Raw genomic sequence first — 26727 nt, 5'->3', positions numbered from 1 at the left:
AGGGTTTTTCCCCAGTTTCCCAAATCTGTAAGCTTAGAGCATTCATTTCACAGAACTAAGCCAGTATGATCCTAGCACATGATCTCATCTGAAATGCTTCAGGTAGAAATAATCTTTCAGCAGGTTATTTTAGCTTCTTGACTTCAGATTTTAAGTAGAGACATCATATGTATCTGTCCAATAGTAACACTTATTCTCAGTGCTAAGTCACATGAGGAAAACCTTACAGTATGAAACACTTAATGAAAAACAGATTACTTCAGATTTCAGGAAAAGGTCATTCTATTTATTTGAAGGAATGAAGATACATTATTTTTCTTCGGTATGTTCTCACCTTGCCCTTTCAGTGATGTCAGAGAAGCAAAACTAAACTTCATGCTCAGAAGAATATAGTCTTCTATAAAGGGATCTTACCTTCCGCTCATCACCATTTTTTAAATTAGAGAGACTACAATGCCAGCAAATTCTCTGCATTTTCTCTAATGAATAATAATAACCCAGTGGACCTAATTCTGTCCCCATGTATACGACTGCAACTTTCCATATGTAAAAGCATATAAATCAAAAGGACATGCTAGATTCAACCTCAATTTGGCATACATCCAAATACAGAGATGACAAATAACTTGTGCAAAACTCCATCTCCCCTGTACTTGATATCTAAAATAGACAGACTCAAATAATTTTGTCTACTACTTCCAAACCAAGGATGTACCACAAGTAATAAGGTCTCAAGGAGAAAATGGCCTACAACGATGTCTAGGCAGCACTGGAAATGCCCCAAATGGATATCTAAAAATAGTTTTTACTATTTCCACATTCTAATTTTGAGTTCCTTCCACAGAATGTTCCTTTTCTTACAAAGGATGAAGTTATAAAAAGAAAGTTAAAATTGAATGTATATAAAATGTGAAAGGACTAAGCATGCATAAAGTTTGAAACTTGGTTTACAAGCTCAGTATTCTTACTTGAGGTTTTTCAAATCATTTCAGAGCCAGAGGGAGTAATGTGAAGCAATCTAAGCTTTTGAAATAGCTTGCCTTTTCCTTTCTCAAATTTCAGGTGAAAGGTGCTAGGATACCCCCAAACTTGGGAGGTTTTAAGGTGACCTTCACAACACAGAACGAAACAAAAAACAACCCCTCCCCTAATGAATCAAAAAAGTATATAAGTATATAATAACACCTTGTTCTTGAAATCCTTGTCTTGATGAGTTGCTCCCTCCAAATCTGTGCATCTCCATAGACTTAACAGAGTCGCTGTCAGCACAGAAAGGTCATATTTTAATACCAGGGCTCACTGAGTTTATTGGATTGCTATCTTTGGCTTTTATATTGGACTACTTTATGCCAATAAAAGAGTATTACAAGGTATCTTTTGTTTATTTGCTTGTACACAGTGTTCTTTGTAAGTACTACACATGCTTTTTAGAAAGGAGGGGCAGAGGCTGCCTCGTGGACTGGTCTGTGACACCTGTGACCGACTATGCTGCTCAGATCCAAATTCCAATAAAAATGCTAAGAAATTGATAGCTTTTGAATTTTGCTGTTGCTGTTGCTGCTATGTAAATTGTTGTTAACCCTGACAGTGGATGCTACAACTGAACAGTAGCTTTAATAACAGTTCTTCCAGTAAAGTTTTATATCTACATATATGACCACATGGTGTGCAGATAGCATTTTTCAGTAAGCCTGAATACAGTACAGTATGCACCATATAGACTGTAGACTATAATATAGACAGAATAAATAGACAGACTATATAATACAGACTATAGAATACACAGTCTATAGAATTCTATAGACTATAGTCTATAGACTATAGACTTCTTTAACACTGGCGGAAATGCTTTCCCTGATCTTGTTATTGAAATGGACCAACATTGCACAATTGCTGTAATGTTATATAAGAATATTGTAAGCTTGCATTTTGTTAGGCATTCTGAAATATAGTGGAATTTCTTCCTTAATTCTGTGTCTTATTATAATTATTTAATGTAATGATTTGCAAGAAATTACAATATTGTAAGATGTCAATGTGTTTAAAGTGCAAAGAATTTGCAGTAGCATCTCTCTCATTCTCCAGTACAAATAATCACAAAATTCTGCAGGAAACATTCTTCTCTATCAAACACGGAGGTACTTAAGTTGGAAGAAAGAGTGATGGCTGTGAAACAGTAAAAAGCAGTAAGTCAGTTCCTCAAATGTTATAAAGCTTTGTTACCATCATGGAGGTCTGAGGTCCTGTTGGAAATAAAAGAAACTTCAAGATCAGTTTAAAACTGACAGAGAAGAGACAGATCAAAAGCTGGAATTCAATGAACAAAAACATATTAGACCAGATCCGCTGTTATCTGCTATTGCAGTCACCACATGCGTTGGCCATGTCTAGACTATGAGGCAGGTGGGCTTTCGTGGTGCGCTGCTCATCTCAGTCAGCCCGCGTGCTCAGGTTGCCTTCCTGGGAAGCTGGGAGGACAGGCTGTGGCGCTTGTTGATACCTTGTTTTGATACTGAATTGGAAAGAAGGTTCCCTGTGGTAAGCATAGCCTGTGAATTCAGGCCAGGATCCCAGTGCAGAACTTTGATTGTGATTTTATTAAAAAAAAAAATGTAAGCAGATTATTAATACACATCTGGAACAGCTTTATACAAAAAAAGCCAAATTTACACTTGTTGATACTTCTCTAAGTTTTTATGGTTTTCTCATGTTTTCCCAATCTTACTGGCATTCATTTTTATGAAGCAGGCAGGTGCATTGATTTCTGAGACCATTATCTGTAGAGTTCTCCAAGGTGCAAGTGGAATTCTCTTTTTCTTGCAATTCTACTTCATCTGATACCTTTGAGATGTTTTTGTAGCTTCCTTATAAACAGTGTTTCAAGTATCATCTCCCATATCTCTCTGAATTAAGAAGTGAGACACATGCTGCTTGCTTCATAGAGGCTGTGTTATTAAAGACAAGTGCTCTGGAAATTTTTGAATACATTTCAAATTCTAGATAATTGCATTACAAATATCATATTTTGAACATAGTGACATTTGAGATCTTCACAGGAATAGCTATAGAAGTCAGCACTGTTTTGGAAAGAATTGTTTGGGGAGATAAATTTGTTTTGGCTTTTTTTCATTCACAGCATTCTTCTTATAGTATTATTTTTTGAGTAAGAAGGGAATAGCGGAGTGGTATGGCTCGTACAGAGCTGCTTGTGTGAAAAGTAACAATTCCTTTGAATAAAAGGGTGTATCCTGGGAACTTTAACCTGTCTGAACAAAAGAAATTCAAGCATGTATTTTAAGAAAATTGAATAGTGTCAGCCTTTATTCAAGCAGATTCCAAGCAACAATATTCCTAAACCATAAATAAGGAAAAAGACTTAAAAATCATGCCACTTCACAACATTTTAGGTTCTTCTAATTTTCCCTCTGCTTTTCTGAGCAGAGTTTTAAAATTTCAGCTCTTATTTGTAGATAAAAACTGTAGAAAATTTTTTCTATATATAATTAACAACAATACCAAGATTTTAAGGAAATAGCAGGGATTTGGAAACTGAAACTTACAATTTCCTACACTTATAAAATATCATGAGCTCGTTAACAACTATAATTTGTCATGACCTATATTTTATGTCCAATTCCSTGCTTCAGCATTGTCCTTGAAGTCAGAGGTGAAAATTGTGCTTTTGAGGGGGAAAAAAATAAGATTCTAAAATAATTATGTTGTTCTGTTCCAAAATATAAAATTACATGAAGTATACATGTTTTCCCTTTTTATTTGAGCCCTCAATTCATATTCTCAAGCATTTCCCTACGGACACAAGTCTAGAAGCTTATCCTTTGTTTTTTCTTTCAAATGAGAGCTAAGGCATTTCACAATTATACAATTCAGGATCTGGAGCATTGTGATGAATATCAAATATTGTGAGACTTGGAAGTAATGTATTCTGTGCCCCCTGTTTTCCTATGGAGATCCTGTGACAGGATATAAGCAGCCTAACCTAGAGGATCTCCTGCCTTTTGTAAAAATTCTCATTCTTTACCACAATAGCCAACTCCTATAACGAAAACTTTCTTTACTCTAATTTTTCGCTTCCTCTCCTGAGGTCCCTGATCTCCTGAGGTCCCTTCCAACCTCAACCATTCCGTGATTCTGTGATTCTGTCTTTAGTTGTGTGTATGGTATTTGGAAATGGAGTTTTTTCAGAAACTGGTGCCAGGAAAAAGAAACAGGTGTACTTCATACATGTGAAAATATGGAAAATCCCAAATCAGAAGTTTTTCTTCCCAAATTATACTCCTTGGTTTATTAAATATTAGGATAGGTCAAGTATAATGTTCAGAATCATGGATCTTTTATTTGCGCTTCATCTGCTCAATGTGATGTGTCAGCAAGACTAGTAATAAATATTTCCTCATCTGTGTTTTATACTAGAACTGAAAGACTCTAGGATACGTATGGTCTTTCAAGCAGCAGCTGAAATTCAATAGATCGATACAGTCATTTTGCAAAATGATGCTTCTTTTTTTTTTAGAAACAAGTAAACAGCTAGTACATCACTGACAATATAAAAGAATACGTCAATGGCCATAAATTAGAACTAAGATATGAGAGGGGAAGGAAGAAGAGCGAGAAAATGCAGCTTTTGGGCTTGTAGCTTTACACTATTAGAAAGCCCAAAGTTCAGTGATGTATGCAGGTAAGCTGGTAGGAAAATCCTGCTCTATCTATTTCTAAATAAAGTGTTCAAAACAGAGATTTAATGTTTTTGATATTGCTTCAGACTTTTTCTTTATAAGTAAAATATAGTAAAGAGCTCTGAAAGTCCTAAAAATTGCTGCCTGATATAGAATTTATCCAAGAGAAAAGCTAGAGTGAGGAACTAATCGGGAGTTATCTGGACACTCGGATCCTGATCATGAGCTCCTTCTTTGCTAGAGATAGTCAATTACTAGACCTAAAATGGGGAAAAATAGTATCAGTTGGAAAATAATCAGATTTTTGTCTTGTATTGAAAAGAGATCAAAGAATCAGACTAGCAGATTGTGTTTGTTTTTACAACAGCCAGAGATTTCAAAAGACAGCAAAGTTACTCACCATTTTATTGAAAAAAGTTCTTGTAGTTGGAAATCCAACCTTGAGTATGTATCAATATTCTCTCAGAAAATATTTTTTGATGTCTGTGATGTCTTTTAATGTAATAGAATGATAATATTTGTAATTGGACATGACTGTAAATGATTGAACAAGATATATTTTGGAAGAACATGAAGCATAGTCTGTTTAGAGAAGGATGAAAAATTACCTCAGGGCAAATAGAGCTGATGTGAAATTTCACTTTTGATTGATGAAAATCTCAAGTAATCTTTATTGAATGCTAAAGTGGAAGTCGTTTAGGCCTGTCTGTTCTGTCAGACTTTTATTTGGCCAGAAAAGTAGCTATTAGGGGGAAAAAAAGCAAAAGTTCAAGTATTACAGGTACTACTGGGTCTGCTGTGTTCAGGCTGATAATCCATGACTGCTGAAACATTTTTACCTAGTCAGGCTGCTGCTTTAATTTCTTCATTACTTTATTAAAACCTGAGATCTCTATTTTCTGAGCCAAGCATAAGCTGTTTGTTTACTTTTAAGTAGGACTAAACTAACTTTTCTAAGGATATTGAACTTAATTACAGCCTTTGTAATTACTTAGTGGTGTAGGTATCATTACTTCTTAATCTAATTTCCTCTGAGTTATTAAGAGAACATTCAAAATACTTTCTCTTCTTGTTTACTTTGGTACTCCTTACTTTGAGAAGCAATTATTTAAGGTGTTGAAAGACTTTTACACTATACAGTGCCCTAACATGTTGTAATATTGGTTTATATGTATGACATTTAACTGCCTGTCCCTCTCCCTCTGTCTCATATATACATATATACATAGATATATGGCCACACTTTAATTTATGACCATTAAATTCCATTGACAAGAGAATTTGTTTCATCTCAGTTTTGATGCTACTCTGGGAAGATACACAAATACCTTAGTAGAAGTGTGTATTTTAAATAGACATGCATCAATAATTATATTTTTCAACTTGGTAATTGCATATCCTCTCTTCATCTCCTCCTAATTTTTTAAAAGTAATGTGAGATGAAAAAGTGTTCTTTTCATTTCCAAGAAAAAAACAGAAAAAAACACTGAGACTGAGCAGAACAGTTTCAAGGGCTTTAGAGTTTTAATACACAATGGAATTAATTTTACTTAAATTTGGTATTGAAATGTTATTTCAAAATGAAAAGTTGTTTTCTTTTACTGTTTTCTTTCCTCTTTTGCAGGTTGAAGGAAGACACTGAAATTTGTTCTATCAAAATGGTTTGACTGAAATTTGTGAATAATTCTGAATTTTCATAATGCATTTTTGGACCTGAACATGTAGAACTGAAGAAGCCAATAATGGTGCTTCCTTTACAGTCAAAAATGACATTCTGTGCCCCTAACATCTTTGGTTACTGCTGCTTGAGTGGAGTGAAGGAGAAACAACACATAATCTGATCTTCACATGACCTGACTTCTTTTTGCACCACTAAACAGCATCCAACACGGAGGAAACAGCATGTGGGATGAACATTCATACACACAAACTCTAGTTCTTCTTTGTGCATGCATAGCCATCTGAAAATTCATTTCCTGGGTAGAATAAACAGCCATATTTTCTGAAAACATTTAAATGTCAAGGTAAGAGGTAGCACACAGATTATCTATCTGTTTCACCGTATGACAAAAGCCAAGTACCTCCCCACAGTCATCCTGGAGGAAGGGTTTTTCCTGCCATGTGCTCCAGGCCTGGGAAGATGGGTGGAGCCTCTGGAGAAGGGTGTTGGGTGTTAGGTAACCTGGTGTTAGGGAAGATGGAAAGAACAGGGACGCTCAGCCCCTGGGTGTGGTGAAAGCTGCTTTTCCATAGTGCAGCCTCAGGCTTGGGTTTCTCATCTACTTTGCTATCAGTCACTGGCAAAAAAAAAAAAAAAAAAAAAAAAAAAAGCAATACCTCTTGTATCAATTACATGTTTTTATAGGGAAGATGTACAGTCCCCTGAAATAATAATTCAGCTATTTAGATAAGAAACATGACTATTAGAAAGTCCAGGTGATAAGAGCTTAATGACATTTCTGTGTCAGTGATTTTCCCATTTRATATACATGCTAGTCACTCAACAGGGTTGTGGAAAGGATATTTTGGAATAAAGAACCTTCACTTCTCTCAGGGGCAGCCTAACTGGAAGAATGAGTATGGCTCTGCTCCCTGCTAAGCACAGGAGAAATCTTCATACGCATGCCAAAGGTCTGGGTAGAAAACATCAGATGCATTCTGCTGTGCTAAGAATGCTTGCTGTTATTGGGATGTTCTTTGCTTTCTACAAACCACAGCATTTCCATCACATGGATTTAGACAGAAGAAGTGAGGATTTTCAGAAAGAATGGCATTCAATTATCTTAAATACGTTAACAGGATACATGCATTGAAAACAAATAACCTTATGGTTCCATGAATATTAGCTCTATTCTGGAGCAGTCTTTCACTTATTCTCTTCCTCTCAGGAGCACAAATGACCATATCACCAAAATCCATTCAAGATTGAAGTCCCTCATTCTTAATAACTGTAAGACAATTTCCATATGTGGAGACAAAAACTTCTTCAGCCAAAGCTTCTTACTTTGTTGCTTCCATGGGATTTTCATTAGAATTCTTTCCACAATGCTAAAACAAAAGTTACAGGTTGTTTCCTTATACACATGCAGGTACATACAAACCAGGGCTGATGGTTTGTTTGTTTATGTTTATGTATGTTATGTTTATGTTCTATGYTTAGAAGGAAGGAAACAAGCAGTTGAACCAGAATACAGCCCATCTATTTTCACACTGAAGATAGATTAAGAATGGGATCTTACAGGGATCGTGTTGGAATTCTTTTTACTCAGTTTACCTAATCATCCAGAAAAGAAAGTGACTAGTGAGTGATTAAGTTTTCTGGAACAATATTWTTCAGGAGAGACAAAACAAAAACTCTGGAAGAATTTCATGATACTGAGAGACTGGTGAATAAGTTAAAAAAAGAAAAAAAGAAAAGAAAAAAGAAAAAAAAAACAATGTACACTGTGAATAAAAACCAAAACACTATTTGCCAACAACAGCCTAATTGTATATATACACAAGGATAGATTCTAAACAATTACTACTTAGAAAAAGCTTAGCACCTTAGAATCACTGAGGATAACTTTCTGAAAACATAGAGTCAAATGTTAGTTATGGCCAAAATGGAAAATACAATGTTAGAAATGACTATGAAGTGAACTGTGAATAAAACAGACTGTGTAAATCTGTGTAAATCATCCACAACTTTTATACCACTGCTGCATCTGGCCATGTGTTCTTGAAGGGAGTTAGCAGAAACATACAAAGGAAGTAGGGTACCTAGTAGGAATATACAGTTACCTAGTAGATCTACACAAGGAGAGAGGACATCAGTGATTCTGGACATGAAACAACTGCAATGTGAGAAGAAAGAAAAATGAATGTCTGAGGGAAAGGATATGTTGCACATCTATAAAATCATGAATAGTATGGAGACAGTGAATAGGGAAATGATTACTCTTTAAACACAAGAATGGTTGGGCAGCCAGTGCAATAAACAAACAAAAAGAGATATTTATTCACACAGCACATAATTAAATAGTGGAATTCATTGCCAGAGTTTGTTGTTGAAGTCTGAAGTATTGATTAGATCACAGATTAGACCAATTCACAGAAAATAGGTATATCAGAGGCTATTCATCATGCCAGTGTGCATGCAGTCTCCTGCTCGAGAAGACTGTGAGAATGTGGCATGTGCCATGAGAATATGGCAATCCAAGTGAACAGCCCCCAAATCACCCTATATTTGCACTGCTTCTCATATTCTATTCCTAGCTATCTGGTAACAGCTACCATCTTTTTGATTCCTTGCAGATAAGCTGGTCTTAGACCTTTCATATAATATATAGCATTGACTAAGTTGCCATACTGAAGTCACAGGACCATGGAGCCATATGATTATATTTTAAAATGTGTGCATATCCCCACTAGGGATAGTGGAGCTTATCCTCACCAGAACTTTACCAAGAATACCAAGTAAAAAATTCTGAGATATTCTCCTGTTGGGTGAAGCACAGATGGTGGGGGAGCACATGTCAGTATCAAGATTGACACCAAGGATCCTCTCCAACTAAAAGGCATTCTGCAGCTGGCCCTGTTTAGGTTAGATATTCAGCCATGGTTGAGGTAGTTGCTTGCTCAGTAGTTACTCAGTTACTGAGTAGTCTGTGCTTTTTAGAGCACCTAATGCAAATTGGTGCCTATCTAGGTCAACCAAGAAACTAGATCTTGTTTCTGTGGATGCCACAGGGGATTAAGACAATCAATAGATTTGTTTATTGAAATAATTAGAAAGATCATTCACTGATATTTAACTTTGTACATTACAGAAAATTAAGTTTCTGAGCTATGGATGCCTTAGAGTAAGGCAACATGTTAAAAGATGTTAACAGCCACACATCACTTAAAACCAAGGAGCTCAGTATAAAAAGTTAGGAAAAAAAAAAAGTTTACACAGAAGTTACAACTGATCATCTTGTATGTATTTGTAATGTGTGTTACTTCAGAGTAAATCATTTCTATTTCATTATGTATCCCTGAATACTACAGCATCATTGGATTTCACAGGCCAGCAAGGTTTGAACTGGTTTATTCATTTTTATTCAGAGTCAGGATGGCTTATTCAATTATTACAAGACCACTATCCTACCAGGAGGGATGGTTTTTTTATGAAATTCCTTGCTGCTATTTTTCAGTATGGACCCTATTGTGATTTTATCAAAGTTTTTGTTGTAACAAGTGTCCTTGAAAGATTCCAAACTGGAAAATGGCAATCTGCTTGTAACATCCAGCACAAATGGCTTGCTTCCTCTTTGGGAGGCTGCAACACCCTCTCCCAGTTACTTATCGTCTATGTTAAGAAGATTGATTTCAGAAGCAAGCAGCCCAAGTTGTCACTCTGTAGCACAAGCATGGTCAGTTTTAGACAAAGTTCTGTTTTTCTTCCTTTCTATTAACACCTACAAAGATGCAACACTGTGTTCCTTCAAATTTCTCTTTAAAACTTTTCATTGGTGTCCTTTAAAGGATATCTTAGCAAAGATGAGGCCATCTATCTGTTCAGACTGCTGCCTATCATGCTGATTAACATAATCTCTCTGTCTCCTTGTTGTCTCCCTCTGCTGTCTTTGTCATCCTCTCATAAACGTTTTGCTAGAGCTGTTTTACGTTATTATGCAACTGATGTTCTCTCTTTGACAAATTAGTTTTCTGTTCTATGGAAACCATCCATAGTTACAAAGCACAATCTAAAGAAGTTTAGCTACTTTCAAAGTTTTAGGGAACTATTCTAAGCAGCTGGGGAGGGGAAGGCAGGGAGGATGATGCATAGCTTTTCAAAGAAATAAAACCTGGCAGACTAAAGGTGATCAGTTTTGGAAATAATTATTATTGTTTGGTATTAGTAGAACAACACATTTCATTCTGAAAAAGCCCCAAATCCAAAACCRAACAAAAGTCAATTTTTGAGTACAGTGCTTCCACCACATAACTTAAGCAAAATAATTAAGACATCAGAGGAATTCTGAGAAGAATTCTCAAACTTAACAGGCAACATGGTGTTTGATGGGGCACAAAAATAATGAATTTAACTGTGCAGCGGTCTGCTGTGTTTACACTGTCAAAGTGTTTATGAGGATAACTTTTGATCTTTCGTTTAACTTTGTTACCACTGACTACAAGGTTCTGCCAAGAAAACTGCAGACTCACAAGATTAATGGTGAATGATTTTATATTCTTTTGCAGATAGCATCAAAGAAGTGACTTATTTGTATCATTTATTTTATATATGTAATGTTAAATGCTTATGTTAGAAGGTTATTCTCCTTAGGCTCTCTCTGCTACGAGTAGTTTTCTCTGTTGGGTAATTCATAGCAAGAATTTAATTTAAGTTCAGTGAGGAGGCTCTGGAAGCTCTGGGAAAGCTTATTTCTCTCCATTGACTATATTAAGAACTGTACTAACATTAAGTACAAATAAGCTCTTTTCTTAGGTGTCTAAATCAGATTTTGTGCCCAACACTTTCAATAATTATTCATGTGCAGCAAGACCTCTTTTCTTGCTAGTAAAGCTTATGGTAAACAAATATTGAGAAGATTTACTTTTTCTTCAGATTTCACTCTAGCTGTCTTTGTAGATTATCATCTCTTTTTACAGACAGTTTCATATTTGAGTCTGAAATAACGTATCAACAATTATAGCAAATTTATTTAATAGGTGATAAAATTTCACTTGGTATGAACTGAAAGTAAGTGTCCTGGTTTAACACAGAGGTGGCTTGAAACATTTAAACTTTCAGTCAATGTATGTATAGCTTATAACTCATTCATAGATTTTCATTGTTKTAGCAGAAGGGGGATTTTTTTATCCTTAAATTGCAAACGCTGGGATATCTTGGTGATATGTCCACATATGTTTATATAGTGATACATTTTTCATGTTTTATAAAATCTGGAAGCACCTGAGACACTAATATATTTTGCAGTAGTAAATGCCATCCAAGTCATGCCATTTCTTTTGTAGAAAGTCACAATCCTAGGTGAAACTTAACAATGCAAATTAATCTTAGCAGCTTATTCATTTATATTCATTTTCATTTCTCTAATGCAGCAAGCTATTGACTATTTCTCAAATGGGAGGTTAGTTGGAGAGAACAACTGTACAGATATAAATTTGATTGTGAATAACCCCCGAATACATAATACTTGTTACAGCATCCTTTATATAACATTTGGAGATAAGAGTCCGTCAGGACTTCATAGCCACAATGTAGAAAAGTTGCAATGCAAGTTGTCCTCCACATGATTTATCCTTTTAGAAAACCCGAAAGAAATTCCATTAAATATTTTTATTCTATGAGCAGTAGATGAGAGGATCAGGAATTTATGGGCTTAGATTTCATATGCAAATATGCGTGGTTTTGCACGTGTATACATGGACATGTGGTATTAAAAGAAATAAAACCTCATATTTATAAATAGCCTAGACATTCATAACAAGGGTTACACGGTCCTTAGGCAAACTACTCCATCACAGGCATAGCTCTGAGATGCRTTATGATGCCCCAATGCATCATATTTATCTGCCTAATTTCTCCATTGTTTGTAGGAGGCAGGGAGGGAAGGGAGACTCATTTACTGCTTTTTTAATGCCAGAAACACACAAGGATAGCTGTGCTGTCAGTCAGCTAACAGATGGGGCTCTAAACAGTCTTCAGCTTTCCTTTTTCTGCCATTAGTTTTGTAGCTGATTCCACTTCTTCTTCCTCCCTGCTGTTACTTGTCTGCCACAGAGACCAAGACATAGTTCAATTGAACGGTAACAGCATAATAAACCCAAGAACTATGGGGGCTCAGTGAATGTTTTACTCAAAGATTTTGGAAATAACATAATTTTACTCTTCAATACTATCTTTTGGAACAGACTCTCTAAAACTTTCCAAAACACCCTAGAATGTTTTAGGAATATTTTATCTGTGGGAACCATTGCATTTAAATTGAATTACCCTTGGAACATTTCTGAAAAGTTGCCTGCAAAACAACTATTTGGGCTTTTGTTTTTGGAGTGGAAGTTGGTTGCCTCTAAAGTGCTTGGTTCTTCCACTTTTCTTGGGGTAGACTTGGGAGGGAGATAACCTCTCTAGAGCAGTGTTTCACTTCTTTTACATGGACATGGGTATTCATACCAGTTATTAGGTCCAGTGTTGTCTCATGATCCTTTGGCAGAGGTTTTAGCTCTCTATTGGCTGCACAAGTATAACCCATATTAGACGTAGGTATATCATTTAGAGAAAATCAGCTGCCTCTCCATATTGAGATTTCTCAGGTATCTTCCAGCTGGTATGTTCCACATATGGAACATATATAGGCATCAACAGGTAGGCTCTGTGGACCACTCATAGCTTATGACCCTAGAGCAAAATCTGGTCTGCTTCAATACTGTAATTTAGATATAACCAAAGAACAAGAAAACAAAAAATCCTGGCCTTTTCTTAGGAGCATAGACCTTATAAATACAGATTATACAGACACTTGTCTTAGTGCTATTGTTTGCAGCTATTCTAAGGTTTTATATAATATCTAATATCCAGTAACCAGAGATTTTCCTTTTCCTTTAAGGAGAAATAGATGCAAAAAAACCCTCCACTTAAATCTGCTGAAACATATAAATCATGTCTTTTTCTCACAAATGAAAGTGTGGGGTATCATTTAAGTTCTGTCAGACTTGCCTGAAATTTGAACTGAGTTACCAGATTTGGAACAACAGTAAGTTTCCATGAGAAATAAAAACAGCATTTAAAAAAAAAAATAAAATAAATTTGTAATCTTACTTCTATACTGAGGGGCTATATTTAAGCATCTGATGTTGAAGAAGCATTTGATGTGTGTATATAGACTCATGTATGTAAAATATGAAAGGATATCAGCACCTTGTCCTATACAAGGAAAAACCTGAGCCTAAGTGTAGAACAAAATATCCACAAAGTTTATTATTTAAAATAGCATTGAATTATACTGAAATATTGCTTTCTGAATGACACTAACTTAAATAGTGAAATATCTTTTGAAACAACACATAGCTAGAAATTGGGACCTGAAAAATACAAWATTAATACCCGTTAAATAAAGCATTTACTTTTAATTGTCTCTTTAATTATTAAGAATTTACTCTGAAATTTAGATGCTTCCTTTTCTCTGCACATTTTCCCTATGCTTAATTTAAAATTGTACAGGAACAATGTTAGAACTATTTCCTATCCTCCAGCTGAGCAACAGGAAGAAAAAAAGTAGTTGCATTAAGACAGGCTTTTTTCCTAGCATGATTTTGTCATAAGAGAAGGCTAAAATGTCTTAAAAGTGACCTAGTTCTTCTGAAAGGTTTTTTTGAAGACATATGACTAATGCTTTAGAATTTACAAAGCTGAAGGAAAAAAAATGGAAAATTAAGGCTTAGAGAATTCAATTTAGACTTCCATTCAAAATAGAGTAAATTTATAGAATAAAATGTCAAGTAAGTTTAAAGCAAATAGAATTTAAAGTGAAATAGAGAATACATGATGCCATATATTATAAAGGTTTTATAACCAAGAATTTGTGATGATTCATTATTGACAAGAAGAAAGTTCTAAATGAATCATGTAGAATACCATAGGTCAGTGCTGTGACTGTAGTAGTTGATTTTCTTTACACAGTAAGAGGTTAGAAGTATAAATTACATGAGTTTCAATTTCTGAGGTTCACTAAGGAATCAGACTTTATTTTGAAAATTCCATTTAAATGTGAAATTCATGTTTTTATCAGTTTTAATCTTTGTAGTGTTTGTTAGTGTTAGAATCTTGTGGCTTCATTCATGCTAAGCTTTCTTTTGCCATTTTTCACATTTTGCCATTTGCCATTGCTGTTTTGTCAATTTTTGCAAGTTTGACTTGTGTTAAGCTATAGATGCTCCAGTGCATTTATGTCCCAAATTCTGTTCCCATACACAGGTTACAATATTTTTGCTATGGAAGTATAAGCTTCATTCACTAACCAAAATCCAAAGACTCCAGAAGTCCATACAACTTTTTTTTCAGATGGAGTGTCTTCTGAAGGATTATGGCCTCAGCTAATGCTGTTCTGCTCAAAGCAAAACATCTTTAGAACAGATGAAATATCTTGATGCAAATGACAGGATGAAAACAGTCTCTTAGATCGTTTTATAGATAATGATGGATTAGAAGACTGTCTTACACATTGCTACTGAAATAGTGGGTCTTTACAGATGTAATAAGAATATTGTGTCCAAAACTATTATACCTAGGACAGCTAGCTCAGGCAGAGAAATACGTCTTCCACAATTTAGAAGCCAAATTCTCCAGAATAGTTATAAATTATTATTTCATCATCATCATTTTTATTTGCATGTAGTGCTAGATAATATTTTTGAGGAAAATAATAAATTCCTAACATGGTATTTCCATTCTGTATTACTTTACTAGTAATGAAAATGTTTCTTTCTTATCCTCTATTGAAACACTGAAATCTCCCACTTATGCAGTGTGTGACAGTTAAAGACCTAAACCTGAAACAAGTTTGAATATAAGCTTTTCAGGCAAGGTGGCCTTTTGTTATTCTATAAAGCACTTAATTGTGTTTTCACCTTGCAATGAATGCATTTACCAAGCACACATTAAGTCACTGGTTAGAGTTGCAGCCTGAATGATTAAATGCTAAGAATATTTGTTTAGTTATACTTAGGTTCTGTTTGCTAGACTCTTCAAAACATAAAATATTCATTGCAGAAAGTAACTCCCACTTTAACTGAGACTTGTTAAGAATTGTGTCAATTAGGAACGAATTCAAATCTCTCTCCTCAGACACTCAGTGCATACTCATTTTCCACTGTGCACTATAAACTCTTCTGGATAATGAAAGTCTATTTATTTAGACAACACCGAGGAATAAATGGAATTCAGAAAGTAAATAAAACAGTGAGCTGCAGAATCAAACTTAATGTTGGCTAAGATCTTTCCTTAGTACTGGAGAAAGACAGTATGCATGTTATTGCACCACTTTCAACCTTGACCTTGTTGTAACCAACTTCAGCAGATAAGAAGACAAACTTTTTTTTTTTGGTGGTTCCATTAATGTCAATGGCAAGAAATCAGTACTTTACAGACTCTATGGAGAGTTAAATCATAATGTCAAAGGATCATGTTAATGAAAAAGCATACTAGGTTTCCTTGTGGAAGAAACAGATCATGAGCCATTCATCCTTCCAAATATAACCTTTTTTAAGCTGCTATGGTCAACACCCATTTTCTATGTCAGGTCTCATGATTCAGTGTATTTTTCATAAATAATAGATAATAACAAATGCAAACTAACACTGAATCTAAATGTGTTGGAAATTAATATTTTTAGAACAGGAGAGTACCCTGTAGTGGTTGAAAGAGGTAGTTTTCAAATATGAAAATAGTTGAATTAGAAGAATATTGCTTCATGAGAACATTTTTTTTTCCATTTTACAGATAATTACGAATGTATTCAGTAGTGTTTCCTCTAAATTCTAGAGTAACTAGAACTAAGAATGTTTCTACAGCTTGCAGATTTCTCAGGATGATTCTTATTCCAAATTCATTYAAATATGAATCATGATACTCTATTAGTGATCTTTACAAAAGAATTTAGAAATAATGTTTGATCTAGTATGAATTCTGTACATTGTCTATCTCCCATTTCTTTTTTTAATTCTTTAACTAGTCAGCTCTTCCTTTTTTTTTTTAATAAAGAAAGAAATTTCAAATGCTCACTTATGGCACTTTCACTACAGTATAAAATGTCATCTTCAAGGACAAGCAAAAAAAATTCTCCAAAAATGTTGATTTTTTTTGTCTAAAGTAAAATGATAATGAGAATTATATTTTTTTTCATAAAATAACAAAAGCCAAAAAGTATACACTGGCCTGTAGATTAAGCCTTTTTTGTGTCTGGGTGAGATTTAGCTCCCTACTCTGTCCTAGACACTAGACTATATAGTCAACCTTTGTTTCAGTCTGTTCAGCCTACTGTAATGTATATAAAACAGTTAAGCATAAATTTGACTCTAGAGAGCCTGAGATCATATCTTGATGATTAAAATACTCACCTGGAATAGAGAAAGCCAAATTCATACCAACAATTCACTAAGGATGTGATAAATCTTTGACACTGAAAGCAAGACTCATCATTAATTGACATTTCTAGGATGTTTTTTTCTCATTGCAAATTCTGCTCATATCAGATAAAGCTACTTATCTTTTTTTTCTACAGTTTATAATACTCTGCATCTCAGATTGCCTTAGTGCTTCGTGTATTCTAAATCTGGTGCTCACAAGTAGTTGTGTGAAAGAAATCCTAGGGGGATTTACTAGATGTGGGTTTCCAAGCTTAAGTCAGAGATTTAGCCCAAAAGAATATAGAAGCATGTTCTTGTGGTTTAGCTTGACAGAAGATTATATCTCACTCAGAATGTCAAGAAAAATGTATAGCATTTAAAGCAGCATGTCCTTTGCTAGGGAGCTACCAAGTCTGGTAGCCTGATAGAGGGGAGGCTGCCACAGCTCCATGCCTCCAGGTCCAACCAGTAGGGAGGATGAGCATGTGTTCCCAGYAGGCACCCACACAAACTGGTGCACAATGCACATATACACATACACGCATGTGCACACAGCCAGCCCCACAGAACAACGCAGACAGAAACACTCAGCACTCGCACAAACATAAACAGCATCAATGGCTTCATCCTCTTCCCCTCTCTGGCCAACCAGGATAAAGGTCCATTAGTGGGAAAAATATACATATGTTCAATGTGGATCCTTCCAGCAGCTGGGCTTGGGGACTCAGTCCTCCCAGCAGCTGGCCCTGGGTCCCTGCTCTCCCCAGTCACTGGCACTGGGACATACAAGCCCCCAAGGCCCGCAGCCCCTCTCCCATTGCTGGTACAGACCCTTTAGTTCGCATACATACACACACAGTGGATCCCTCCTGCAGTCCGTCCAGGTGCTGGTCCTGGATCCTTGCGTTCCCCCGTTGCCTCCCACACAGAGACACACACACAGGCAAATGAGTCTCTCAGTCGACCCCACAGTCTCTCCAGTGGTTCACCAGGACCATCTGGCCCCTCCAGTAGCCAACTGCCCCTTTGGTCTCACCCTCAGAGACACACATACACAACTGGCTCCCAAACTACTCACCGGCTAGTCCAGCTTGAGCTTTGCTAGTGATCACACACTGACTTGCAAACCCTCTCTCTCTCAAATTACTGTCACCCCGGACACACAACCCTGTGGCCCAAGATCCCACTCCAGCGGCTGCACTCAGACGTCCACACGCACGTGCACCAGAAGAGAGATCCCCTCACCCAGGAAAATACTCAGAAATGGAGTTTAATGAGCAGACGGGGCAGTCTGCACTGATCAGGCACACGGCATGGCCAGACAAGTGCACAGACCAGCCCCTGTTTACAGGCARCTGGCCCCTTTTGTCCCCTTTTCCCTCTTTTTCCCCACTCTTGTTCCTCCTCAATTCACCTTGATGCCTCCCTCTCCCCACCTTTGGTCCTTCCCCTAGACATCCCATAGTAAGTCTCACACCATGCCAGGATGCTCTTCCCCTGCATCCCATAACAAGCCCCGTGMCCCCGCAGTGCCCAGCCTGCGAGGGCCCTGGAGAGCCTCTCCGCTGGCCACAGGGATGGGTCTCCTCCTGGCCCGCCGGGCTGGGGCTCTCCTGGGACAGACCTGGGGGCTGTGCAGGGGCTGGTGGCTCTGACAGGGCTACTGGGGCTCCCCCACTTGCCCCCCCTGGGCTGTGGGGCTCCTGTGTGTGTGCATGTGTGTGTGTGTGTGTGTGTGTGTGTGTGTGTGTGTGTATGCTTGCACTTGTAAATGGGCCTCATTGATAGTCTGCCTCTTGCTGAAGGTCAAAGCATGTACAGAACACCCAGATGCCAGCAGTCTTGGAGACCTGCTGCAACTTTTGCCCACCAAAACGACTGGAGATGACCCTAAAAGACTTGCCTGTATACTGATGACAGAGGTGACAATGCATTTGGACTCACATTGGACTGACAAATTAAATATACTTTTAGTGCTTTTCTGTTTTAACCATTCCATATAGAATATGTATATTTCTGTTTATCTTTCTGGCTCTTTATCTGCTTATCAACATATCTGAAGAATATTTCTGTACTGAATATGTGGAAAAAGATGTAAATTGATCTATCAGCTTATTTAGGTACYCATTGTCAGAGGATAATAACGACTCGTTGTGCCCCATGTGTCTCTAATTTGGAAATATTTGAGATAATAGAACTTGAAATATGATTCYTGTGAGACAAAAAGCCCTCTTCCCCTCTTCCCCTATTTTTTGAAAATCTCTTCCTCAAACTCTCTGTGTCCTATACACACAAACATGCACAGACACACACATATGTCACTTGGCTAGTCTTTCTATAACAATGTATCTTCATGGTTTGCTTTATGGACACACTGAAAGATGTTTTATAAATAAGATAACTTGCAGAAACTGTTTTGATGAGATCTACATATAGGATAATCTTACAGAATATTTAAAATTTAGTCTTCATTTTAGCCACTTTTCCATATACAAATGGCTTATTGATCTGTGAGATGAGGCTATGTTCTAAAGGGCCTTTACAAAGGAAAACAGAGGAGCCAATATAATGGTCTTGCCTTGACACTCTGCCATTGACTATTTTTAGCAAAAGCATTAAGAATACATTGGCATGGAATAAGGTTTACAGATGATGGTTGAGAAAAGACTCTAAGATTTGGTCATTACAGGCATTTTTAGTGAAGAGTTAAACACAGCATTCAGACTAGGACTTTAACATGCAGGGTAGGAGCTCCATTAAYCTGTTCTGGTCAGCAATGTATATAAAGATGAATTGAAGAAGGGAGGTTAAACAATAATCTGTAGGGTAGAGTGGATGGATTTTCCAAAGAGAGAGAGAGCTGGGAGGGCAAGGAACTTGAAAAGACTTTAGAAGTTGAGCTGAAATGAAAGAGAAGGGCTGAAAGAATTTAAAAGATGAGACTAGCTGTAGATACTGGAACAGGAAAATGGGTTGGAAAGCAGAATAGGCAGGAAAAGAAAAGAAGAGAAGAGAAGGAGAAGTAAGAAGCAAAAAAAGTGTTAGAAAAAAAGAAAAATATGTATATTTTTTCTTTCCTTAAGTAGAAAGTATTAAGCTTTTGTGTAAAAAGCAGGAGCAGAGAATGAAGACAGCAAAACTAATTTAAAAACAATCTGAAAAAGAAAGTTCATGCCAATGTTTTTGCTGTGTGATATAGCAGAGCAGTTCCTTCACCCCCCAAAATTGTGAAGGTTGTGCCATTAATAAATGAAGCATACCACACTGTGTCGTAGTTGACTCAATTACTTCTAAACACTCTGAAATGCTGTAGAAGCTATAGACATGGCAGATTTCCCTGTACTTCTCCAACACTCCATTACTGTACCATTTGTCTTAATGTCTTTACACACRGAGACCAAGTTGATGCTGTTAGATGTATTGCTTTGTTAGTCTGAAGTGTTCACATCGGGATCATTTTTACTTTTAAATGACTGCACTGTTCCATCTCTTTAGGTTCCCCAAAGACAACCATGGCATATTGCACATACACCTGAAATTAGAAATAGAGATTTATTGCTATTGTTTTAGCTTTGATGGTTGCTGTATCTCTATTGCAATGTATGTTTTTCCTCTGGGGTGACCTCTGATTTTTGTTCTGCTCACATTGCCTATTACATTTGTTGTTATTTACTCCATTTTCTTAAACCTTGAACTCATTCTATTAGTAATTCAGCAATAGTAGTCCATCATAGAGATGTATATAAAGCATTTCTTGCATTACAGTGACCAAGTCTCTATATACTCGATGTAATGCATTCAGGATAACATATTTAAGGATAATTACACCTTTTTCCAATGYAAATGAGGTATTTTAAATGTTCCTTGGTAATTTACTATGGAGCAATTATGTTTAAAAGGCTTGATAGTTTTCTTGRGCAACAGGGTTAAACTGTAATTATTTTATGCATTCATTCCTGATGAAAATTCATAGCATATTTCTCATGCAAAACTATATTTTTGAAAAAGCAAACCCATGGACAGTTCTTTAAAAAACAGCAACAACAAATTTTGTACATTTAAGCGTAAAAAGATACATAGTGGTTTTGTAAAATGGTAAAAGAATAGTCAGCAGGAGGAAGGGAATATAGAAAGAATATGTCTTTGGAGTGTAATGAAAGGAAGGGTTGGAAATATGTCAGAAAAACATGCAGTAGTACTGAAGACCCTTTTCTCCTGACTTTTAGGGGCAAATTTCAATAGCTTTCCTGCAAAATTAATGCTAGTTCCTTCCCAGAGACTGAAACAGATGCAGTAGGGGGGCAAATAGCTTAGCTTCGGTACAAGGGTAACAGGTGCTCAGAAATCCTTGAGAGATATGGACAGACTTGCAGATGAGTGATGCTTGCATGTTGTCACAGGCTGACAAACCTGAAAGCAAAGTCCTTAATTTGTCTACCAAAGAGAGATTTTGCAACCAAAGTCCTTAATTTGTCTCCTGAAGTGAGATTTTGCATTGCACGGGCAATATTAACTTGCTGATATTTCTTCTGAATCTCCYGGCAAGATTTAGCTTGTCATAGCACTCTACATGATATAAGCCATCAATATTGAGGATGAGATTAGGACTATCAAAATGGCTTGATGTAAAACCACAAGTCATCTTTAAAAATCATATTCTCTTATTTATACTGTTTATATATTCCATATATCATGTGCAAATCAGAAATGAAATTAGACTTTTTGATTAGCTTTTCTTCAGAAACCAACTCAGTGAAATGACAAAGAGATTTATAATTCTCAGAGAAAACTGATGAATCAAATCAATGTTTTAACTGAACTCATTAAATACTTTCYATTTATTCAATTTTGTTATTTTTATATGTGCATGTATCAAAACACATTGAACATACACTTATGCATAAAATAAAAGTCAGTGCCATTAATCTATTTTCCTTTGTTCTTTTCCTTTTTTTCTGTGAAATGTAAATCAAGGGAAAATTGCAGAACACCAGGTGCAGGCTCTCCTGAAAAGTCTCTTATCAAGTCATCCTGAAATTGTGTCTCACAGATAAAGGTCAAGGACAGAAAGAAGCAGTGTGAATGCAGTATGGAGGCAATCAACCTGTACATTCATTCCAAAGCAGGACACCTTTAAAGAACTATTAGCAGTTTGTCACAAAATCAATGAGTTTGATTCTCTTTTCACTAGCACAAATATAAATTGAGAGTAACTCCAGGTTTATGAATGAAGTTTTATTGGCATAAGCGTCAGTGTATGATGAGCCTGGAGGACAAAATGGTCAACTGGTTTCTGTTTGCATAGCTCCAATAACACACTGCAGAAGACGCAACATGCACACATATACATGTTAACATGTATGCACTGGTTAAATTTCTCCATTATCTTTTTATTTTTCCAGATCCTAACATAATTCAGTTTCTGAAAGCAGGAATTTCACTCAGTATAAGATTTTTTTAATGACTTAAATTTGTCTGAAATTTCATTTATTTCTATGTGGAATTGTTAGATATGAATTAGAGAGATAAGAATTTCTTTGTCCATGATATTGATATGTTCTTATTCTGCCTTGTTTTATATGGTGCAATTATAAAAATTAACCCAATTTGCACCTAGTTGTGGTTTACATACAGAACCCTTGCTGGAGAATAGAAGAGCTCTCTTACCTGAGCCATTTTGCCTCATAAAACTTTGTTCCTTTCCTGCTGCCTTTTATGTGTGACTGCTATGTTTGACTCCCTTTCCATGCTCAGGCTTGTATAAATAAAGTTGCAAGAACTGGGCCCTTAGAGAGTTACTAGTAGTGATAATTTAATGACACATATCTCATGGCTCTCTTTGGATCAGAGACACATTTTCCTAGGTGCCAGATTCAAACATCCGTAAACAGTGTTCCAGGCCTTAAGTGTTTTCAGTGGATGACTCCAACACTGCACTTTTTTGATACACACAGAGATGCAAGATGCTATTGAAATGATTGTCTCATTTGTTAGTTACTACACAAAACTCAAAATTGCACAGTTACTGTTATTACTGCAGAATAAATTTTGCACAATCACCAAMATTTTCTATGTGTTGTATTCCATATCGAGAAAAAGCTTCTACASCGAGGTAGYGTGGCCGAGCGGTCTAAGGCGCTGGATTAAGGCTCCAGTCTCTTMGGAGGCGTGGGTTCGAATCCCACCGCTGCCAGGTTTGTTTTAGGCACTTGAGCAGGCAGCTGGAGGGACGGAGGGGCTTTTCTCTACGCAGTGCTGGTTGATRTCACATCCGGAGTAAAGTGCAATGAGACCACATCTGGAATACAGGCTGCCCAGCACACTAATGACACAAACAGACGAGACTAGAGCAGTGAATCTAGTGCCAGATGGCTCTTCCCAGCGGCATTCTGTGCAAGGCTACACCTCTCCCAAGAGGCGGTAGTTAAAATACAGAAAAGACAAGAAAAAAATTAAAATCTAAACCTGCATAACAAATGCATGTGCAATACAGTTTTTTTTTTCTTTTCTAACCATAGACACTTGCAGCTGGATAGCAATGATGAAAGGCCTATATAAGGGAAAAAAGAGAAATTGAAGGAATGAGGAGAAATTTAATTTAAAAATAAACATTCACTCAAACATCCCTACTAAAGATGAGACAATGTCTATTATACACAAGTTGTATCTGCTTGTGTGGTTAAAAACTGCTGGTGCAAGGAAAAAATGGTCAAACTTGGTAAATGAAAAAGGATTGTAACAAAATCGCCTATCTTTTATTTTTAATAATTCTTCAAATACTTTATGTCTGGTACTTTGGCTCTTCTTGAATTTTTAATTAACTTATTTTGCTGATTGTTTGACACATGGAATATGGTGCTGACCTGTGGCCACTATCTTCTCCAGAAGAAATTATGCCTCAGAGGTGAGGGAAGAGACTCAGGCCAACTAACTGTAGAAGCCTGCGAAGCACAACTGTGAACGAGCTGTCCTTAGACATGCCACGTCACCACCGGGAGGTGGCTGTTTCTCTTTGTTGACTATAGAGGGACATGTAAGAGGTGAAGCTTCTAATTTATGTTTCACTTGGGAGCCCAAAATAAATATGATGAATTCCCTGCTCAGTATTATTAACTCTCATACAGTGTCTTAATGTTTGAGCATGATGCAATCACCCTACTAGAGCATATATGATTATATTCAATACAAGAGCAATTATGTCTAGTCCAGTGTGCTAGATATACATATATGAGACAAGAAACAGTATTATGAATAGAGCTGTATTTTGTAGAGCAGTTCTGCAATGCGTTAATCTTTTATATGCTCAGTTGCTAGAGGAATGACTGAATACAAATGTGAAATAATTGCTCCTTTCAAACAAACCTCAAGCATAAAACTGCAGTGAGTATATCTTTTATTCCATTATCTTAACTCTGAGTCTAAGCATTCTGAAGTACCAGATGTATAGCTTTTTTTTCCTCTTTTTTTTTTTTAAATGAGGCATCAGTATTAGGATTTTGAGGACTTTGTAATCTTGTAAATAATTTTCATCTTAACTAAGAATTGATAAATGTGTTCTTTATAGCCTGTGTGGTCTGCCTAGATCTGAAGTAGATCATTAGAGGGGCAGTGAATGTGCATTTTCTTGCTTTAAAAAAGGCTTTATATTTTGGATTCTATACTGCAAAAGCAGAGCTGACCTATTTACTGGCTTGGACCCAATGCAAAGTCCTACAAGCTTACAAATATTCTTTGTCCTGTTGAAGTCAGCATTAAAGCTAAGCATATGTGAATTTCTCTGCAGGGATGATACCTTGGGAATTATCTTGAAATACCCTTTGTATTAGTGGTCCACTGCATTGACCTGGAGCACTACTGACCTTGCTGAGACTCAGGGAGATGCAGAGTTGTGTCTTCATGGAGCTCATTACAGAGCTGTAGGGGAAAAACCCCCACTGCTTTCCAAAAACTCACATTGCCGTCAGTGGGCCTGGAGTATTTTTCCCAAAGGCTATAAAAAGGAAAATAAACAGGAAAGTGAAGACTCCAAAACTCAATTTAAAAATATGCCAGATCAACAGAAACGTTTCAAAACAATTCTTATATTTTAACAATCTCATCCGAAACTTTTCTCACAACATTTGTGTTCTAATTTTTTTTGGTATGGTACATCAACATCAGCTTTTTATAGAGAAAAAATGACATATTCTCAATAGTCCCAGAGTTTTTGTCTTTTTATTTAATTTGCAAAGTAAGCATGGTCATAGATCAGTTTCTAATTTTCTTTTGTGCCTCCAGTGCTTTTTATAAGCTGAATTCTGAGTACCTTGATTGCACATAAAAGGCATTTTAATATGAATGTAATAATTCAATGATAATTTATTTTAAAGGTTAAATGTTACTGCTCACTGAGTTCTTGGTAGACTTCAGGCAGTGGCACAAAATCCCATAGCATAAATTTAAAGAAAAAGGAACTCTTATTTTGATGTGAACACCATTTTAAAATTTTCAATTTTAATTAAATCTAAGAAACAGCACCAAAAATCTTTAGGAGGGAATCATACTCTTGGGGATATTAGACAAAGATTGTTCTTGTTCACAAGGTTTGGCTTAATAATAACTAAGTTACTATGTGGTCGTAACTTAAGAAAACAGAATCAGAATTTTCTGATATTAAATAATAATTTAACTACTGTAATATTAATTTCCTGAGTAAAGTTTAGTTTAAATAGTTTTTTTCTTTCCCTGTTCTTGCAGAGATAGAATTTGTCCTCTTAGCTGCGAATGACTATTATGTTTTTACATTGCCAGGTTAATTAGCTTTCCCTTATCTTCCTTCTCTTAGTGGGAAGGAAGTTGGGAACATATTACCTTGGGGGCAATATATAGGTGGGAACATATTACTATAATAGTGTTAATCAATGTCACATTGTCCAATTAATCCTAATATTTAGATAATAAAGATAATATTACTTGAATTCATTTGAAGGTAATAATACATACAAACAAGACAAGCCATACCAGGTCAGCAGAAACATTTCTACACCAGTATACCTACCCAGCAGATACCTAAGGAAGAGTATAATAAGTCAAGTGTATTGCAATTCTTCCCAGCAGTCTAGCAGTTCCCTTTCAGCTTGTAGTGGTGTAAACAACTTACCAAGCCAGAAATGGTGTCTTTATATTTAATAGGTCTTGATGGATTTCTCTTCCACTTCCTAGTGGAAGTTGTTTCATGTTTTTGTGGGAAAAAAAAAAAATTCTTCAAATGCCTTCATGTCTAATACTTTGGCTCTTTGTGAATTTTTAATGAACTTATTTTGCTTATTGTTTGACACATGGAATATGGTGCTGTCCTGTAGTCACACATTTTGCACCCCAACTTTCCTTCTGGTTTCCAGGCTCAAAAGTCACCTTTTGCTTATACTTATTTGCACAGAGCCTCTAATCTTGACTTTGTCAGCTTGGACATACTTTGCCATATCTAACAAAAATTATTGATTATACTCCAATACTCAGCCCGTAGTAAGAAACTACTAAGAAGGATTTCTCCAAGACATTAGAGTCTATAGTGTCAGGGAAATGGAATGTGAAAGAATATTTTTAATGATCTGTAATTATGCCTTTTAAGTTCTGTTTAAGTGTCTTGTATAGGATGGAGACCGAAATAAACTCCTTCATTAAAAGAATGATATAGTGTTTTAATTTCTATTTTGACCTTCTTTTCAAAGCATGCAACAGTTTCTTTACTTATTTGACAATGCAGATTCTTTTTCTTTCAGCTTCCCTATCTTGAAGATGAATATGTAAAAAATACAAAAAAAAAAGTATATTTGGATTATATATATAATGTATATGTGTATATATTTACATATTTCTTTTTATAATTAATGAAAGCTTGATCAGAGGATCAGCTGCACTGCTAGATTTATTTTCTTTA

General features: G+C 36.1%; 1 non-coding gene across 1 annotated transcript; it reads left to right on the top strand.

Moving 5' to 3' along the window:
* The first annotated feature begins 22919 nt into the window (after nt 1–22919).
* On the top strand, nt 22920–23001 carry TRNAL-AAG. The gene has a single exon. It is a non-coding gene; the product is annotated as a tRNA-Leu (tRNA).
* Nucleotides 23002–26727: the final 3726 nt, after the last annotated feature.

The sequence above is a fragment of the Apteryx rowi genome, unplaced genomic scaffold, assembly GCF_003343035.1.
Source record: "Apteryx rowi isolate R43461 unplaced genomic scaffold, aptRow1 scaffold_211, whole genome shotgun sequence".
NCBI classification, from domain to species: domain Eukaryota; kingdom Metazoa; phylum Chordata; class Aves; order Apterygiformes; family Apterygidae; genus Apteryx; species Apteryx rowi.
The sequence above is the reverse complement of the archived record's forward strand: the minus strand, read 5'-3'. Positions and strand labels throughout refer to the sequence as shown.